The 17,673-nt window shown below is 41.0% G+C and overlaps 1 protein-coding gene across 2 annotated transcripts in view; it reads right to left on the minus strand.

Annotated features, from left to right (window-relative positions):
* Positions 1-17,673, minus strand: part of PRKAR1B (protein kinase cAMP-dependent type I regulatory subunit beta) — a 91,625-nt gene that overhangs the window by 40,692 nt on the left and 33,260 nt on the right. The gene's annotated exons all lie outside the window — the stretch shown is intronic.

Below are 17,673 nucleotides of genomic sequence, written 5' to 3' on the forward strand. Positions count from 1 at the left end.
GCACAAAGGGACAGCCTGAGTACTGTGTTGTCTAAGCAGAGATTTCAGATTTTCAGCTGTGATGGGTTTGTGGCCCATCAGTGACTGCCAGATGCCCAAACGGGAGCTCTCCTCTTCTGAACATCTGGCCTTGCGTTTACAAGCAAAACCTGTTCCACAGTACAGAGCACATTTGGAAAGGTAGTTGGCTCTAAATTAATGTAGCATAAGAGCTGGCAGGAGATTGCACTCACAGTGGAGAAGAGGCCAAACTCTGAAAATCTCAGCGAGTTAGTCGTGAGAAGGGAATCCAAGCGATGCTACAGAAAGAGGGAAGCTGCAGAAGAGCCTCGTGCTCATTAATCACGGCTGAATTACACACCTTGCCATGTCTCCAGCTCCCTGTCACATCGCCTTAAAAGGCCAGGCAGAGCAGTGGGGATGGGAACACACCCTGCACCAACACTTCGGGCAATGTGCCCAAACCCAGTCCTTTGTTTATTGAGGGAGACAGCAGGCTCTGTGGAGCCAGGGCTTCCTTTCCCCACATCAGATTTTGGGGAAACTTATTTTCAGAAGCATGAACCACATCGAAACGGGCGCTCCCCACCTCTCTTCCCCTTCCTATGCATCAGCCTCAAGGGCTAAAGGAAACAGCTCCCCAACAAAAACAAAAGGCAGCAAGAGGGGATTGTTAACTGCTCTCTTCCCTGGTCTGGCCTAGAATGGTCCATCCAGAGACCACTGATGACAGTGGTGAGATGAAACACTTCAGTCTGGAGTGCAGAAAGGACCTCACACACACAACTACACGAACAGAGAAGAAACCTAAAATCTTCATCAAAACAGGCAGAAGATCAGTCACCAAATCCATGAAACCCATGCTACATTTCAATGCCTTATATGGGAAATGCATATTGTAAAATCCCATTATTAGCTTATTTCCTGTTCAACTGTTCCAGACTTTATTCAGGCTCAGTTCTAGGAAATGTTTCACTCCCAAGTTCGAATTGCTCATGTCTTTCCTCTCCATCAGTCTGAATGTTTTTGCTCAGGATCACAGCTCTGCGTCAGCACTGCTTGTAGGAGAACTGGGAGATTTCAAACCAGGCACCTCCCACAGCACCTGCAAGGGATGCTCAGCCCATGGCCTATATATAACAAAATCATATAATTTACTCCAGCTCTTTTCATCAGTCCATGCTATTCCTACTCACATTCAGGAAACACCTCCACCATGGATACACAGAGGCATCCAGGAGAAACTTCTTCCTCACCTCATTCTGAGCACCAATGCAAAGACCTACAACAAATTATTTTGAAAAGTCCATGTACCTTATTCTTAAGTGCCCTAAGCTCGTTTTTGTGATCTTGCATAGGTTCAGCATTTCTCCACTTCAAGGGGTTTCTCTGCTGGCAGAAACCATCTGCCTAGTACAGACAGATCTCTGGGGCTGGTCCCTGTGCCAGTGCTCCAGCTGGAGCTGGGAGCTGAGCGCCAGCGGGATGGGGAAGCTGCCACACTGCTGGGTGCCAGACTGGACTTCGTGTCCCTGGGGAAAGTCCAGTTGTTCCTCAGCAGCTCTGGGGCTGGGAATTCAGTGGGACAGAGGCTTGTTTGCCTCCCTCTGGTTTCACCTTGGCTGTGCCCGGGCTCCTCACTGAGCTCTGAGAGCAGTTCTGCAGCCTGCAGAACATTTACTGAGGAAAAGGCACTCTGTGAGGCAGAAAGTCTTCAATGTGATACATCCAAAAATAGGAACAACATGGTGAATATCAATAACCAAACCAAAATGTGCTGTTTGAGCAAACTTGGAAACTTTTCCTTTTTTTAATAGAAATACAGAGGAAATAACTACCCGCAGTTTCACCCTTTCATCCTTGTTTTAATCCTCTACTTTATTTATAACTTAACAATTGACTGTACAAACAGTGCCCAATAAATTATGTATAGCACTGCACCCTTCTCCAAAATGTTCCACATTTTATTTCTACATCACCTTTTAGTTTTATCAGAAAAACCCTCTTAAAACTCACAGACCAAAACTTTCAGCTGCCAGTGTAATGAACCCAAAGTCTATTAGCAGCAACAGCAGATTTATCCTAATACTGCTGTGTAGGAGAGTATCAGTGTAAATATTCTAGTACCCCATATATGTTGGGGTGAAATCTGAATCTTATTTCAGTGAAGTCTTAATCTTATTAGACCAAGATTTGGATTTTTAAAGAGATTTTTGAAGGACATGTCATCAAAAATTATTCAGAAGTACACATGAACATAGAGACATACAAGGTACCCAAAGTTATCGTGATGTTGATTTACAACTCCAAAGTGAAACCAGAGCATGTCTTTGATATAAATGTAAACAACCAATAATATCAGAACTGTCAATGAAAAGACACCACCATGTTCCTTTTCTGCTAGGGAATTACTGCTCTTAATTGATATGGTTAGGCTAAGATCTCTCATAGAGATTAACAAGTTGAAGTATTTCTGCTTTTGGATGCTCAATTTGAGATTCATTAAACATCTTCAGATCTCCAATGATATGCATCAGCAGGCAGCCTCAAAGTTTCTCAGCCTACAAGGCAGCCAAGAGCTGGGCCTTTCAGAATGGCACCAAAGAAAACCAACCTTCTGGAAATTATCACCTCCTAAAGTACCAAATGCTTAAGATCCCTGCAGGAAATCTGGCTTTTGATTCACTTCAGATTAAGTGTAGAATGGGTTTGGAAATTTTTATTCCCTTTATCTCCAGTCTGAAATAAACACAAAAATATTACAAGGACCAATATACCAAAATACTTCAAAAATTTGAAGTATCTGTTCCTGAACCAAGCCAAAATCTGAAACTGCAAAAAAACAGACCTATTTTCCATCCCCCCAATAAAGTGTTGATGCTGGCATATTCAGTTCAAGCCATGTGTTCTTGGGCCTGTACTATGTAGAGAACACAAGCTTTAAATACTGAATAAGTTGAGTAAGTGGTGCTTGCTAAAGGCATAAACAATACAGCCAAGGCCAAAAATATGGTCTGTTGTTTTTCCCTGTACCACACACTTGTTTATAAGACATCCAAAATCATTCTCTGGCCATTACAGCAAAAAACAACTCTTACAAACACAGTGCTGCAACCATCCCACCACCAAGCAGAGACTGTAACTACAGCTCTGCAAAAGTAGGTGTATTTCTGGTGTTTGAAGGGGTTTTTTAAAAATAATTAGGGCCAAACACATGCAAACACATTCCTGACAACCAAATATTCTTTTTTTCAAGCACAAGCAGGTTTCACTCTAGCATGAACAGAAAGCCAGAAAATCAGTAGTTAAGTCTCAAATGTTGAACTACCATGATTTCATCTTCTGTCTGAGCTGCAGCACCAAGAACACAGCAGCCTCTGTCTCCTGCCCCTGCACTGTTGACACCAACCGTGCTCGCAATGCTGTGTGCTCAACTGATATGGAAAAGGTTTGATTTTTCGCCAGGATTTTTATGATTGTGCTGTAAATGAGAACTGCTCAGAGGGATTTCTTTATTTTGTTGACCACATATCATTTGCCCTCTTTCCAAATGACTTATTCAGGTGACTGATGAAGAAAATAGGGCACCAGTTCTGGTATTTAAGCTGCTGTTCCATGAGACTGTAACCAAGAGAGCTGCACTGATCCGGCGTGTCCTGGGCTCAGCATCAGCACTTGGAGGGCCCTTTTTTACCCTCTCCAAAGCCAAAGGTTTTGACAGGCTTTACAGTTTTTTTAAACCTTCCCCACCTCCCCCCAGAGGAATCTATATCTGGTTGCTCGTGGCTCTTGGGAGTCAAGCATTTGTTCCAATCAGAAGGCATCAAGGGCAATTTTTTGGCTTGGAAGTGTAGTCGCAGATGGGACAGCATGTACCCAAATATCCAGGTTTAGATCCAAAGGAGGCATTAGCAGGACACCACTAAGGCTTTCCAGTGGCATTTCTGCATCTTTAATTCTTTTCAACCTTCTGATATTATCACTCAAAAAGAAATCACAAGATTGTGAGCAGCAGAGAACATACAGGGAGCAGTGAACTAATCCAGCAAAGTGAAACCAAGAAATGCGTTTAGACATGAAATCTCTATCTATTCAATCAAAAAATACCAGCTGTCTGCTTAGGGAATATCAAAATTTCGAAGACTTTTTTGAAAAGGTCAAAGATATCAAAGGCTTGCAGCAAGTTTTAACACATAAAGTGTCTTCCATGAGTGTACATGGAATTGCAAACAACTGCAATCAGATCTGGAATCACAGGGGCTGATCCTCTGCTGTCTGGCATCTCTGATGATTCCTGGCCACCTGGCCAGGTTCAGCCAATTCTCTTCTGATGCCGACAAGGCAAACTGCACTCAAAGCAATGAGACTGCAGCTATTTAGACCAGAAAAGGATCTATCACAGTGATTGCAGAATAAATATAATGAAACACTTTGCTGGTTTAATTCAGTAGCTTTTTATGGTCCTCATTTGCCAAGAAGCAAATGCCTGTGCTAAGAGGAAGCCAGTGGAGAAGGCAGGGCCAAGGGGTTCTCTTTCTCACGAGAAAAAGTGAGTGATAAAAATAAATCATCTCATCTGCTTTTACACCGAGGCCTCTTGGAGTCGACATAGAACAGGAGATAGAAAAAAACCTGATGTGCACTGTGGGTAATATAGCACTGGCAATAGGCAACTGAGAAGAAGCTTGTTAAAACAAAACGAGAGAAAGAGAATTCCAAGCACTTTCAGAACCAGACCATGGCAATGGCCAAAATAGGGAAACTATGTAAAACAATTTATCAGTTTCACAATCAGATTTCTTTCCAGCCCTTGCTGTGCTGAATGCATTGCAGGGAAGGAAAAATGGAAGAGACAAAACGTATACGTGTTAGGCAAAAATGGAAAATCCTCACTGTACCTGCAGGTTATAATTTGTCAAGAGTTCAATCAGAACAATTTCATGGTGCAGGCAGCCTCAGAAAGCCTTCAATGTTTGCGCTATGCAATTTTTCCTTCTTTTGCTATCTCTCTAGCAAAACAAAGCCAGCCCTGTGTTGTTGAGGACAGCTTTAAAAGATATGGAGCTGTTCTGGCATAATTCAACAAAAGACACGCAACATTTTCTTGGAATGAGGCTGCCCTAGCAGCAAGATTCAAGTATTTTAAACCTTTCCTACTCACATACCTTTAGAGTTTAGTAAACAGAGTTGGTAGTAACTCCACCTCCCTTTAGCTGTAGCTTTGGGTACTATCAGGGTACTATTTTAAGATTCCTAAAATGGGGGGTTAGGAAGTGGAGGTGTAGGGGGTCTTCTTATGTACTTCTGAGATTTTCTTATGATTCATTTCCTGAAAAGACAACATCTTTCTAGCAATTGTTCTAACAACAGCTCCTCCTGCTCTGTAAGGAAGAAGAGCACAAAATTTAAACCAGACTGACTTCAATAAACATCTGTATAGTAAGGGAATAAACACACTACTTTACCACTGAATAAATTGCAAGGATCTCTGCTATGTGTAAGTACAAAGCTCCCATCCATACTCCTTGTTCCTAGGAATGCTGCAAGTCCTTGCTAACGTACAATACTGGAACCACCAGGAACCATTACTATGATTTACTGACTACTGAGAATAAAAGCATTGCAACCAGGAAAAAAAGAAAAAATTCTTTTTTGGAGGTACTTAAAATTTACAGCCCTGAGGTTACAATTGCTATAATCAAATATGTGGTGTGGCAGGCATGTACCTAAGAAAGAGTCAGTACTGAAGCCTTAACAAAAACATTACCCATCTGCTTGTTAATTTCTTTTCCAGTTAAGGCAGCAACAAATTAATTATAGCAACATCCAAAGTTATTAACAATTTAGAATATTTAATTACTTCATTATAATCGCTGGCTGATGATTAGTTATTATTACAATTAAGACATGCATTGATTTTACTATAATGATCATATAAATTGGACATGAGAAGACATTATGAATGGCAGGTCAACACTAAAGTCCATGTCTAATTCCATAACATGCATTAAGTCACAGGTCCACATAACTAATAGATATATGAAACAGAAAGAAATAAAAATTTATCATCTTCTGTGAAGTATTTCCATTTTACTGTTTTATTAAGTCCCTTTACAGGTTCATTAATTATTACACCCAATGAACAGAATACAGCTTTATGGGCAGAGCATCAATTCATTTTACAGGCTCTGTACATCTACGTGCCAATGGGTCACATCATCTTCCACATGTTAACAGCAGCTTCCAGAGAGAGTTTCTGCAGGGATCTTTATCTGGAAAGCTGTCTGCCACAGACTGCTGACACAAGAGGTAAAAAAGGGGACAAACAATGTGGCTCAAGCACAGAGCCCAGTACCTCCCCTGGTTTGGGCTCGTTTCCTCACCCATCCCTCAGAAGCTTCATTTCATTGAAGTGACCCTGCCAAGCCTTGCTTGTACCGTGCTTGTCCAAGAGGCAGGCCTTGGTGGAAATACAATTCATGTCCACCTCTTGCTATCACTTCCACCTAACCTTTCCCAAAGCTGAGGGAAGAGCCACATTTCCTTCAGCTAGCCCCACTTCCAGGCCTGTCACCACTTGGCCCAGAAGCCCTGAGGCAGAGCAGGCACTGGGAAACAGAGGAGGAGTACTGCACAATGTGGATGCTCAGCCCATCCCACCTGGTGCCCAAAGCCAGGCCCGGGCACAGGACACCCCTTGGAGCAGCTGCAGCTGCCCAGAGACTTTCACAGTTCCACAGTGTCAATAATCTGCAGCTCAAGAACAACTGCAGGCTGGGCTGTATCCCCAGGCCTGTAGCCAGCCGGCTGAAGGAACTGATTATCTCCCTCTGTTCAGCCCTCCTTGGACAGCCTGGACTGCCATGGCCGGTTTTGGGCTCCCCCATACCAGAAAGACACAAACTGGAACAAGTCCACAGTGGCCAGCAAAATGGTCCAGGCCTGGGGCATAGAGCAGATGAAGAGAAGGGGGAGAACTGCGTTTGGTCTCTTGTGAAAACAGGATCAGGGAGATCTCATTGCTGTGAAGACAACAGGCACAAATGGGAACAGAGGAAATTGCCACCTGATTGAGAGGAGGGAAAAAATCCCGATGAGGGTGGTCAGACCCTGCAGAGGGGCCCAGGGAAGGGGGTTGTTTCCAAACTGGGCAAGGCTCTGGGTGAGAGCAGCCAGCTCTGTGCAGCCTGCCTTTGAACAGGAGCTGGGAGCAGGGATGTCTGGAAGCCCCGTCCACCTGCCAGGAGCCCAGGGCTCGGCACGGAGCTGCTCCCAGTGGGAGGGATGAGGTGGTCCCAGGCCCGGCCGCAGACACGGGGGAGGCAGGGGAGCGTGAGTCAGAGGCCAGCTGGAGAAAATCCCATGCATAATGCACGGAAAATATGCTCTCTGTGCACTGGTGGAGGAATATCTGCCCTTCTGCGTGAATAATTGCAAAGAGGCTGGGTCCCAACTTCCCATCACTAACACCACCGCTCACCGACAAAGTCTGTGCATACCAGGAGGCCTTGAGTAGGAACTGGGCAACATGATTTTTCTTGGGAAAAAAAACAGTTTGCTGAAACTGAATATTCCTGTCAAAAATGGCTGATGTCATTTCCCATTTAAAATGTTTCAAAAGTTTTGAAACTGTCTGATTGTCCTACTGTGATAACTTCAGAGATCTACTTTTCACAACAAAATTACTCCAAAATAACATTTCTTAGTGAAAAGCTGAAATCAAAAGAAGGCATTGTTGAAAATGCTATTTCAGTTGAACATAATCACATTTGTTCTCTTGTTTTCTGTGTGTAAGCATTCTCAAGATTTTCATATTGGAGCTAGGATTCAAGATGAGAGACAAATTTAAATGCCAAAAGAGAAACAAACAAGCAAAAGCAAAAGTCCAGAAGAACTTGGGTCAATAAAATATGCTAGTTGATAAAATATACAAATATATATACACAGGTGTAGAGAAACACAAATACTAAACTGCACAGGCTTCTTTCTGGTTTAGCAGGTACAGTCCCTTTCCTTAGCCCCAGCCTTAGTACTGGATCTAATGACAGAGACATTTATGGAGATAATACGCTTCAAAAACAGCATTGCTGCAAGCACACTGCTGAAACTTTTATCTTGAGAAGTCCCCAAATGCATCATTATTCAAAGCAGAAAAGGGCACTGTAATGAAGCCAAAGGTGTTATTTGAATGCATGGGCATAGTAGAAGTGACCCAGGAAAAGGCTCAGCACATGAACTTCAGACCATGTGGGCCAAATTCATGCCTGGTGTCACTGAAATGAGATTGGTGTATTTGACCTGACTAAACACAAGAACGGCCCTTTAAGTCCTGCACAAGTTTATGAGTTTTCATTTTCCCCACAATTAATTACTTCCTCAAAATTCTGGAAAAACAATGGAAGATACCATGCTGAAAAAATAAGTATTTTAACTTAATACTTGAATGAATAAATGTTTTAACCTAATAGCTGAAAGAAAATTGCTGCTGGTTGGACTGAAACACACCACTACAAGAATAATCATCATCCCTAAAACAAGACTCTGTTGTTACTAATATGAAGCAAATTCCACCAGTGATAAAGAGCAACCACAACAAAGCCCCCATATTTGAACAATTTATTTCCTTCTGGTAGTTTTAAATCCCTTCACTCTTTAATTTGAAGCTCCCTCTTCTGGACTATCCCAATGGAGCTGGAGAGTCAATGTGCACTCCTCATCCATACTTCAGGAACCAGGTAAAACAGCTGAGAAAGCCCTTGGCAAGTGGCACTGATAGAGGTGATCACTGTGGCCCAAATTCATGGTTACTACAGCTGAAGTGGTCTGAAAATACAACAGAGTATGCTGAGATTTCAAGAGCTGCCAGAGGACTGCAATTGGAAATGCAAAATTATGTGACCTCTTGGAGCAGATGATGGTGGAGATGTCCTTCAACACAGGTACATGGAATATTTACCCCGAGAATATCCCTGCTTAGGGATATAGGACATTATTTTAAATAAGAAATTCTAACAAATCAAATTTCACACATAAGTAAATATGAAGAAAACCATACTATGTTGCCTTACAGTTCACATTCTGCAGTGAAGGGGAACATCTTCACCCCAATCGTAATAGCTTTTTTTTGTTTTGCCTCAGGACATTCTTTCATGAAAATGAAGTTTTATTTATTTATTTATTTATTTATTTATTTATTTATTTTACATGCTTAGAAAATTGTTGCCAGAGAAAGTTTTATTCTAATAATTCACCCAATTTTTCTATTCAGAGCATGGTTACACACAAACTGTTGTGGTTGTGGAACTTGGACATGAACATGATACTAACTTACTTGTTTTTCCCCCCCATTCTCTGAAGGAATCACTTTTAACAGTTTTCTATAAATATAGGAAAATTCAATTGTATTTGATAATTACAATTGTTCCTTCAAATCATATACTTACTGCTCCTACACACTATTTTTATGACTATAGCTTATGCACCTTGATGCCACAAGGCAGCACCTCTGCCTGGCAACTGTATCAGCACAAAAATAGATAAGAACTATTAGGTATTAGGCTAAAATCTTTACCCTTCCATGCCTTGTGGTCCTTTCCATCAACATAAAAATCAGAGTACTGCAAGGATGCTAAAGATGTTAAAGAATAACACAACACAAAAGAAGGACAAGATGCTCAATGTAAGTGCAGCAAGAGGGGGTTTGTTCATGTACAATAATTTAGTACCTCAGGATATTCTGATAATATCAATATATGAGGCTGGTGGAATAGCTCAGGAGCAGTGAGAGAGCAAAGCCAAGCTCTGCAGAGTTGTAGCTCCGAGTCCCTGAGCGGTGCCTGCTGCGAGTCAGGAGCGTGTGCTGCAACTAATCCCAGAGTGTTCGACACGCGTCTCCCCTGGCTGACAAGCTCAGAGCACACGGCTGCAGCCATCTCCCACATCTTGCTTAATTAATTTCCATCCCTGTTGTGTGCTCCCACACCTGCAGATATCAAACAGCTGCCTATAATAAAAACATTTTAACCTGTGTTAGCGGATAGGATTCAATTTCGTTTATAATTGGATAGGTAAATGAAATCATTATAAAATAGCTGATAAAGGTTCTCTGGAATGAGTCAGAATGGGTTTTTAAAAGCGTGTAAATCTAGCGTTAAAGAGCTGATGAATAAAATTCACATCTAACGAAAAACCACATGTCCACAAGCGCTTGCTTTTCTATTTGCATATCTATTATAGCTTACAGACATGTGCAAACTCATACACCCACACATTTTCCTTATGTTTTCCTTAGGTTCATCGTTACTCCCCTTCATCTCTGATTCAGAGCATTTCCGAGATAGAATCTTCTACAATAAAACGAACTGGAGATAAAATTTCCCCAGACAACAAATACTTCTTTTGTAGGAGTTCTTAGTGAACTATCGCAATTAAGCAGTTTCATTTTTTACAGCTGCACTATAATTCAAAGAAGGAGAAAATAGAGATTGATTAGATCAGGCGAAACATGCATGTTTTCTTAAGTGGTCTGTGTTTGCGGGGCTCTGAAGGAAAAGGAGCTATTTAGGCATGAAAAGCTTAAATCTGTAGATGCACAAACACAGACCTAAGGGCACATTTCATACCTATGGAAATAAATTCAGATGCCGTTACATTGCCTCATTCCATCTTTCTTATTAATTTTCTTTTACTAACCACTGCAATGTACATCAAAGACATCTTGAAGAGTCCCAGCAATATCCCTGGCAGCAACACCTGCTCCTTCCAACCTCCCAGCACCCCTTCCCCAGCACTCAGTATGTTTCTAAAACCTGCCCAGCAGACTCTGCACTCACCTCTTTCTTCCGCATTCTGCCGCAAACATTACAAAAATCACAAGTGCCCGGTGTTCAATTCTGCAATGTAACGTGCACGGGCCTACTTTTATCTCCCCACAGTGATAGCAGATCTGGAAATCTCAGCTATGCTGGGCTTTCATTAGCATAGCCGGGATGGGAGAGGGGAAAAAGCAGTATATGCCTCCCTGCATATCTGCAGTACATTTTTGAAATGCCTGGTTGAAAGGGGACATGAAGAATTCTCTGGGCAGGCTGGTGGGTCATTATAAACCCAGACCTTTGCGGTCACTCTTAGTCCAAACCTTCAAACACCTTTGCTTGGCTCTGCTAATTCTGTCCTTGCTTTCATGCTGGTATAATTTTGAAGCAATTTTTCAGCAGAAAGAATTGTATTTTATGGCATTAAATAAACCAGGACAAACCAAGCCCCGAAACAAATTACAAAAAAAACCTGCAGGAGTACATTATCACACGACTCATGTTGCTTCCTCCCAACTAAATAACCCTCCCAGTTTACAGATTTCTGTTTAATTTGGCCTCTGGCATGACAGAAAGGAATTTTTTGCCCATTTACACAACTCTATGAATCAAAGGTTGACAACAGTGAGCAGCTCCTCGGTCTGACTTGGAGGCATGCACCGAAAAGCAGCCAAGTGCTGTACTTGCTCTATCAGGTCTCCTGCACAGCCCAGCTCCACTGTGGCCTGTAGCACACACATCCCCCTCTAACACTTGATGTATCAGCAGCTCTGAATCCTGAATCCTGGCTGTGTTTGCTGCTGTGAACTGCTCCAACACCAGCACCTTAAAACACTCAGTCTGTAAGCTGTATTGCAACTGATTTAGATTAGGTTTAAAAAATAGGGTTTTTTTAAAAAAATGGGTTTTGCTGTTTAAGGAACATATCTCCACTGGTTTAAATAGATTCTTTTAATGTAGGGCAAGCAGGCTTTATCTCTGTTGATATGAAATTCCAAAATACAATAAAGAAATGAAGCAGAAATTTCTATACTAAAGCCCACTTAAAAATAAATCCAATTAAAGGGAATAAATAGGACAAGAGAACAGCTAATTCCTTGTCTTTGCTTCTCTTCAAGGAATATTCATATAAATCCCTGGTCTGACATTTATGCTGTTTCATGTGACAGGGATCAGAATTCTCCATAGCACAATGTTTTTAAACCATTTACTGCAGCAGCACCTTTATAACGAATAATAGAAACCTCTCCACACGCACAGAACATTTCCTATAGGCTCACAAAGGGTTTAACCCTGCAAGCTTTTATCCATGTGAACAGTCAGCACTCTAAGTTGGAATAAAAGGAGCAATTTAATGAAAAAGGGGGTGGTAGAATCAGGGATTTGGAGTGAGAATGTTCTGGGATGAACATCTCTCTTATCTGTGCTGGTGAAGTGGTTTGTAATCACAAGTGTGAGATGTGTGCTTTGTGGTGCAGTAATAATAACAAGGAAAATCTTGGCCTTGGTGTCTGAATTAAGTAACTGCCCTGGAGCCTTCAGACTGCTTTATTTTAAATAGAAGATTTCATGACTCATGGACCAAATCATAGCCTTCTTTACCTGTTCCTGTGGCCAGAGGAGGTGGGAAGAGGTCAGAAGCATTTAGACTCCACTTTGACTCTCACTTTGAGGGGGAGGACATCAGGAGGGACCCCAGCCGTGGCTGAATGGCTCGAGGTAACATCTATATGCAATGGTCCTGCCTAAATATCCAGGCACAAAAGGGAAATGCCTGCATGTGCTGAGGGACAACAGCCCAGAGAGATCCTGAGAGCAGCACAGCTTTGGGACACTTCAGTGTCAACCTAGACTGATGTTATCACACCAAATCAAATGCAATTAAAAAGGAAACCTTTAATAAGGACAGAGCAGAGAAATTTCACTGGGTGAGGGTCAAAAGAGGGGGGGTGGAAGGCAGCAAAAAGTGCTCCTTAAATAGAGGAGATAAAGATGGCAGGAGATAAAAAGGTTAGCTAGGTGGTCTAAAGGTCCCTGCTAACCCTAAACTCAGTGGCAGATACAGAAAAGCAAACACTTGATCTCAGAAAGATTTGCTCATACAAAGAATGTCTTGAAAAACTCCCAGAAAAGAAGCAGCAGTCAAAGCAATGCTTGGACCCTGGTAGTAGGTAAATACGTGATGAACCACACAGATATACACAGCTGCTATGGGCCACATCCCTCCCCACTGGAAACAGCAACATGCACTCACATTCCTGAGATTCTCCTCAAGAAACACTCTCTGCAACACCTCAGTGGGAATATCAGAGGTTATTATAAAAATCTTACAGGAATAACCCACTGAACAATAAATTGCTGATGTGCTATAGGATTGGTAACACTAAGTTGACTTTAAAAAATAGACTAATACATGCAAAGGTCACTAAAATATTTATATTAATGATGGAGCTGAACACTAAGCAGATATTGACTTCTGTTAAGGTGAACCTCAAGATTTATTGGCTTGAGAGGTAAACATTGACTGAGATAAATCCAAGGTCAATATTTACTACAAAGGACAATAAATCTCGGTGGCCCATGAAACATGAAATAAATATATATGTATATATACATTCATAGACACAAGCACATCTACAGATATTTACACAAATTATCATCAACTTCATCTTTTACAGCTTGTTCTCCTAATTATGTCAGAGAGAACCAATGAACAATAATGAAAGAGCGCTAGGTGACATCTATTTGTGTATGTTTGCACTGGAGATATCTTAGGGTGACATTTCTGCTTCTCCAAGTGATTCCTTTCCCACTGAGCCAGGTGAAAGCTTTCTCAGCCACAATGGGAAGTCAAACTAGCTGTCCTATTTCCATCTTAGCTTGAGAACCCTTGCTTGTAACTCAAGAAGCAGAGTTACATGCAGCAAAAAAAGTCTGAATAATTATCAAGCTCTGGACTTATCAGCCAGAAAGATTTCTGATGGAACACTTCTGAATTCAGTGTACCTCCACCTAAGGTCAAGTTTCTTCCCGCACAGCACAAGCGCAGGAGGGGAACACGTGGATATTCTGGAAGTGTTTTAACAAGAGGCACTTTTACTGGAGTTGTGGTCAATTTTGTATAAGCTCAGAACAAAGATGTATCAATCAAACTGAGCAAAATAAATAAATAAGAGCATTGGATGACTTTCAGAGTTATAGGCTTTTTCCTTGAACTAGAAAAGCAAATAAATTTAACAGGGGTGCTGACAAAAGTAGACCTTCTTCTTCCAAACATTATACAAGATCTAAGCCAAAAGGAAACAGATGACTTTGTGTGTTTGTAGGAAGTGATTAGAGAAGATAGAACTTAATTTATTAAGATGGGAGATGGTGATTCTTTTGTTGACTTTTCAGGTCAAGTGTTAAAACCTCCTGCAAATAAGGCAGTAGGCACACTACAACTGAGCCTCAGCGGGTCAGGGGATTGGGTTTTTTGATGCTCAGGGTTTTTCTTGTTCTTTGAACAATTGTTTTGGAAAGCCAAGTGAGAGAAACCTGCAGTCCTTGCCTAGGGTTCCTGGTGGCTTCTTCTCTGCCCACTGCACCAATTTGGGCAGCTGGAGGCTGGCTGGACCAACCTTCACCTAAAGTTCCAATGCTGGACACTGCCCTAAGCCAACAGCTTCCACATGACTTCTGAAGGGATGACAGAGCAAGCTATAAAGAAAAAAGGAAATAAAAGAGAAAAGAACAAAATAAAAAAAAAAAAAGGAAGAAAAGACAGAAGAAAATGTTTGAAAAGAAGTATTTCATTTATCTACCAGCCTGACAAGTCTCAGGGAGGAATGTGGTGCTGTGCAGGGAGTGCTGGCCACTGGATTTGCAGGAAGGAAGAGCAATTAGAAGCGCTGGGCAGGAAAAGGCCTGTTAGCACTCTTACCTTTAACTTAATCTTTAATCTCCTCCTATGCCTCCAACTTGTCACCACAGGCATTAATCACCTTGCAGGTCTTATAGCCAGCTCAGGCTCATTTATATTATTTGTTTTAATAGCCTCTCTCATGCCATCAGTGTTCAGCAGTCAGTGGATGGTTCTGCCCCTATTTCCTGCTGGCTGCTTTGGTCCATCAAAGCCATGTGGTTTATTTTCACACAGGTTTCCTAAGGCTACAGCACAGCCACAGGTTTCAGTGATCATATCACTGTTGACCTCTGCAGAGAGTACTCCAGCATAATCCATGAAATATTATTGCTCCGAATATTTTAGAAGCCTCTGAACTCTCATTAATATGAACACTTCGTATTTCACTGAATTTTATTAATGTTCTTAGTAATTCAAGGAATGGCAGAATGGCTGCATTCTTAAGAAGAATTTATTTCTTAGCTTGCAAAGAAAGGAAAAGCCATTTTCAACTATAGAAAAATTGGAACATGAAAAATAATAAACTGACAAGCAAAAGACAAAATGTCTTTGTACTCTGTCTTCTAAATCCAGATGAGATCTTGGGCTAAGTGATCTCTTGACAGACAGAATCATTATATAAAACTTATAGCCAACACTTTTAAAATTAGAAGCCAAAAATCCAAATTTATGGGTTTTCAGAAGAACTGGTAATTTCAGAATAGTTCTGTTCAGGAAAAATACGATGCCAAAATAGGCTCAATTAGTTAAGATCAACCTTGAAACATTCAGCAAAAGGACTGCTGTCTCTTTCAGCAGAATCTGCGTCCAGAACAAGGAGATTTTGTTTCTTGCAAACTATTTACCCCTCTGAGGATGTTCTAAAATGGGCTTTCAGTGAATGGTGATAGCAATTACAATATTTGGAAAATTTACATTTAATGTCACTTTCTCTTTGAAGTGGTGCCAAAAAAATTCCCTTAAAATTGAGTTCTAAAAGCTGCTGTGAAGATCCAACTATGAATTCTTAATGTAATACCATATATGTTTTATATGGTGAACTCATTTATATGCCAAAACATTTTATATGATAATTATTTCACAGCATGAGAAATTATGAGGAAATAACGAGGAAAGTTTTGGAAGAGATTTTAAGAGAAATAGTGACTCAGTGACCTGCTGGGGGAAAAAATGAGAAAGCATAAACCCCTTTCAGTTTCATTTGTTTTAATTAGAAATAGAGATTTCTAAAAAATACTGTGTATTCCACTAGGATTTTGAGGAGGAGACATCCTAGTTGTTAATTTTCATGCAGTTGAAAACTAAATTTGTCAGACATCCCACAATCTGAAATTCTCATCGTGAAAGGCTTGGGAAGGCATATTTTTCCTGATGTGAAGTCAGGACTGCAGCACAAATGTCTGACCTTTTTTTAATCAACTCAGAAAAGACTGCATTAAAAGGCACTTTGTTCATCATCTTTGATGTCTGTACATTGATGTCATCTCAAAGTAACCTGGGCAGCTGTAGATTCACCATTGGTCCAACCTCGGTCATGCAAGGTTTGAAAACAAATTTTTAAGTCAGGAATAATGAAAGTCAGAGAGGTAATTGGAAAATGAGGCACACTGGAATATCTGCTTTCTCCCTTTATTTGATAACTTCTATTCTACAGAAAATAAATCAATTATTCAAGCTGGCAGTTTCAGTGCTAAGAAGCAAGCTGCTGGTTAAAATGGGAAAGTTGATGAAGAAGAAGAAGAACCATAATGTGTTTGAGGCAATAATTTAAGGCAGATTAACAACAGTTGATATTGGAAGTGGAAGAACAAACCCAGAGGTCATTTTATTAAGGACATTTCAAGGCCCAGTCCTGACAGGTGGAGATGCTGTGTTCGGATGGATTGCACAGAGGATGTTTTGATGACTAAAGTAATAAAGTTGGAATGAAATTCAGTAATCTAACATGAAAGACCATGTATGTTGGAGTTACAGCAACAATTTCTACTTTAATCTGGATTCATTAAACCACTGGGTCACAGCCACCCCTCCTACCCTTGGCTGGGAAGAAGGCAAACCCACCCTACATCAGTACAAACTGTGTCACTTTCAAGTGAGCAAGGAAGTGTTAATGCTGTTGTAAAAAGCAGTTCTGTAAATGATCTCACTTCAATAATGGGTACAATTATCATCAACCATGTGCAAAAGAAACAAAGAAACAAGATGCATTTGATTTGAAAAAGATGCATTAAAATGTATTCTGGGGTGATAAGGGTAATGAGGAGTCTATCTTTTATAAAAGAAAAAAAGAGAATTAATCATTTACTGCAGTAAAATCATTTTAATTTATAAGTACATAGGGATGAAAAGCAAGGGTTAGGCTGAACAACAGAGTTGAAAAGGGTTACTTTAACTGATGGGCAATGAGGCCATGAAAAATCAACACATATAAACATTTAGGCTGGAAGTGAGATGCTCTCTTGCCATGGGAGAAGTAGCATGCAGCAGCTTTCCAACTGTAGCCCAATAAACAGGATAAAACAAAAACATCTTCATTTAGGTTATGTGAGGGATCATATGACTGGGTTTTTATACAGTTATCAGATGGCTGAACTCAGTGACTCAAGAGAACCAATTCAGACTGTATTTCCAAGGACGAGCAAAAAGATGTTTCCTAGCAGGGCAACGAGGAGTATAACAAGTACAGGAGAAAACACACTGATTCCTGACAGCCTATTCTTGTAACAGAGACAAAATAGCTGGGAACCTCATCAGATTCGTTCCTCTCAACTTTTTAAAAGATGAGAGGCAGTGCCAAACACTCAAAACAATAACGTCTTGCCTTTATAAACAACCTTTAGTATCACTGGATATAAAGCAGAGCCTTGGACATCTGCTGAGCATGCCGATTGGATTGGCACCAGTGCTCTCCCCTGGCTCGCACGGAAGGTGACGGGGTCAGGAATGAGACATCTC

This window comes from Pseudopodoces humilis, chromosome 18, assembly GCF_049639895.1.
Source record: "Pseudopodoces humilis isolate 2021_Gansu_Grassland_sample_001 chromosome 18, ASM4963989v1, whole genome shotgun sequence".
Lineage (NCBI taxonomy): Eukaryota > Metazoa > Chordata > Aves > Passeriformes > Paridae > Pseudopodoces > Pseudopodoces humilis.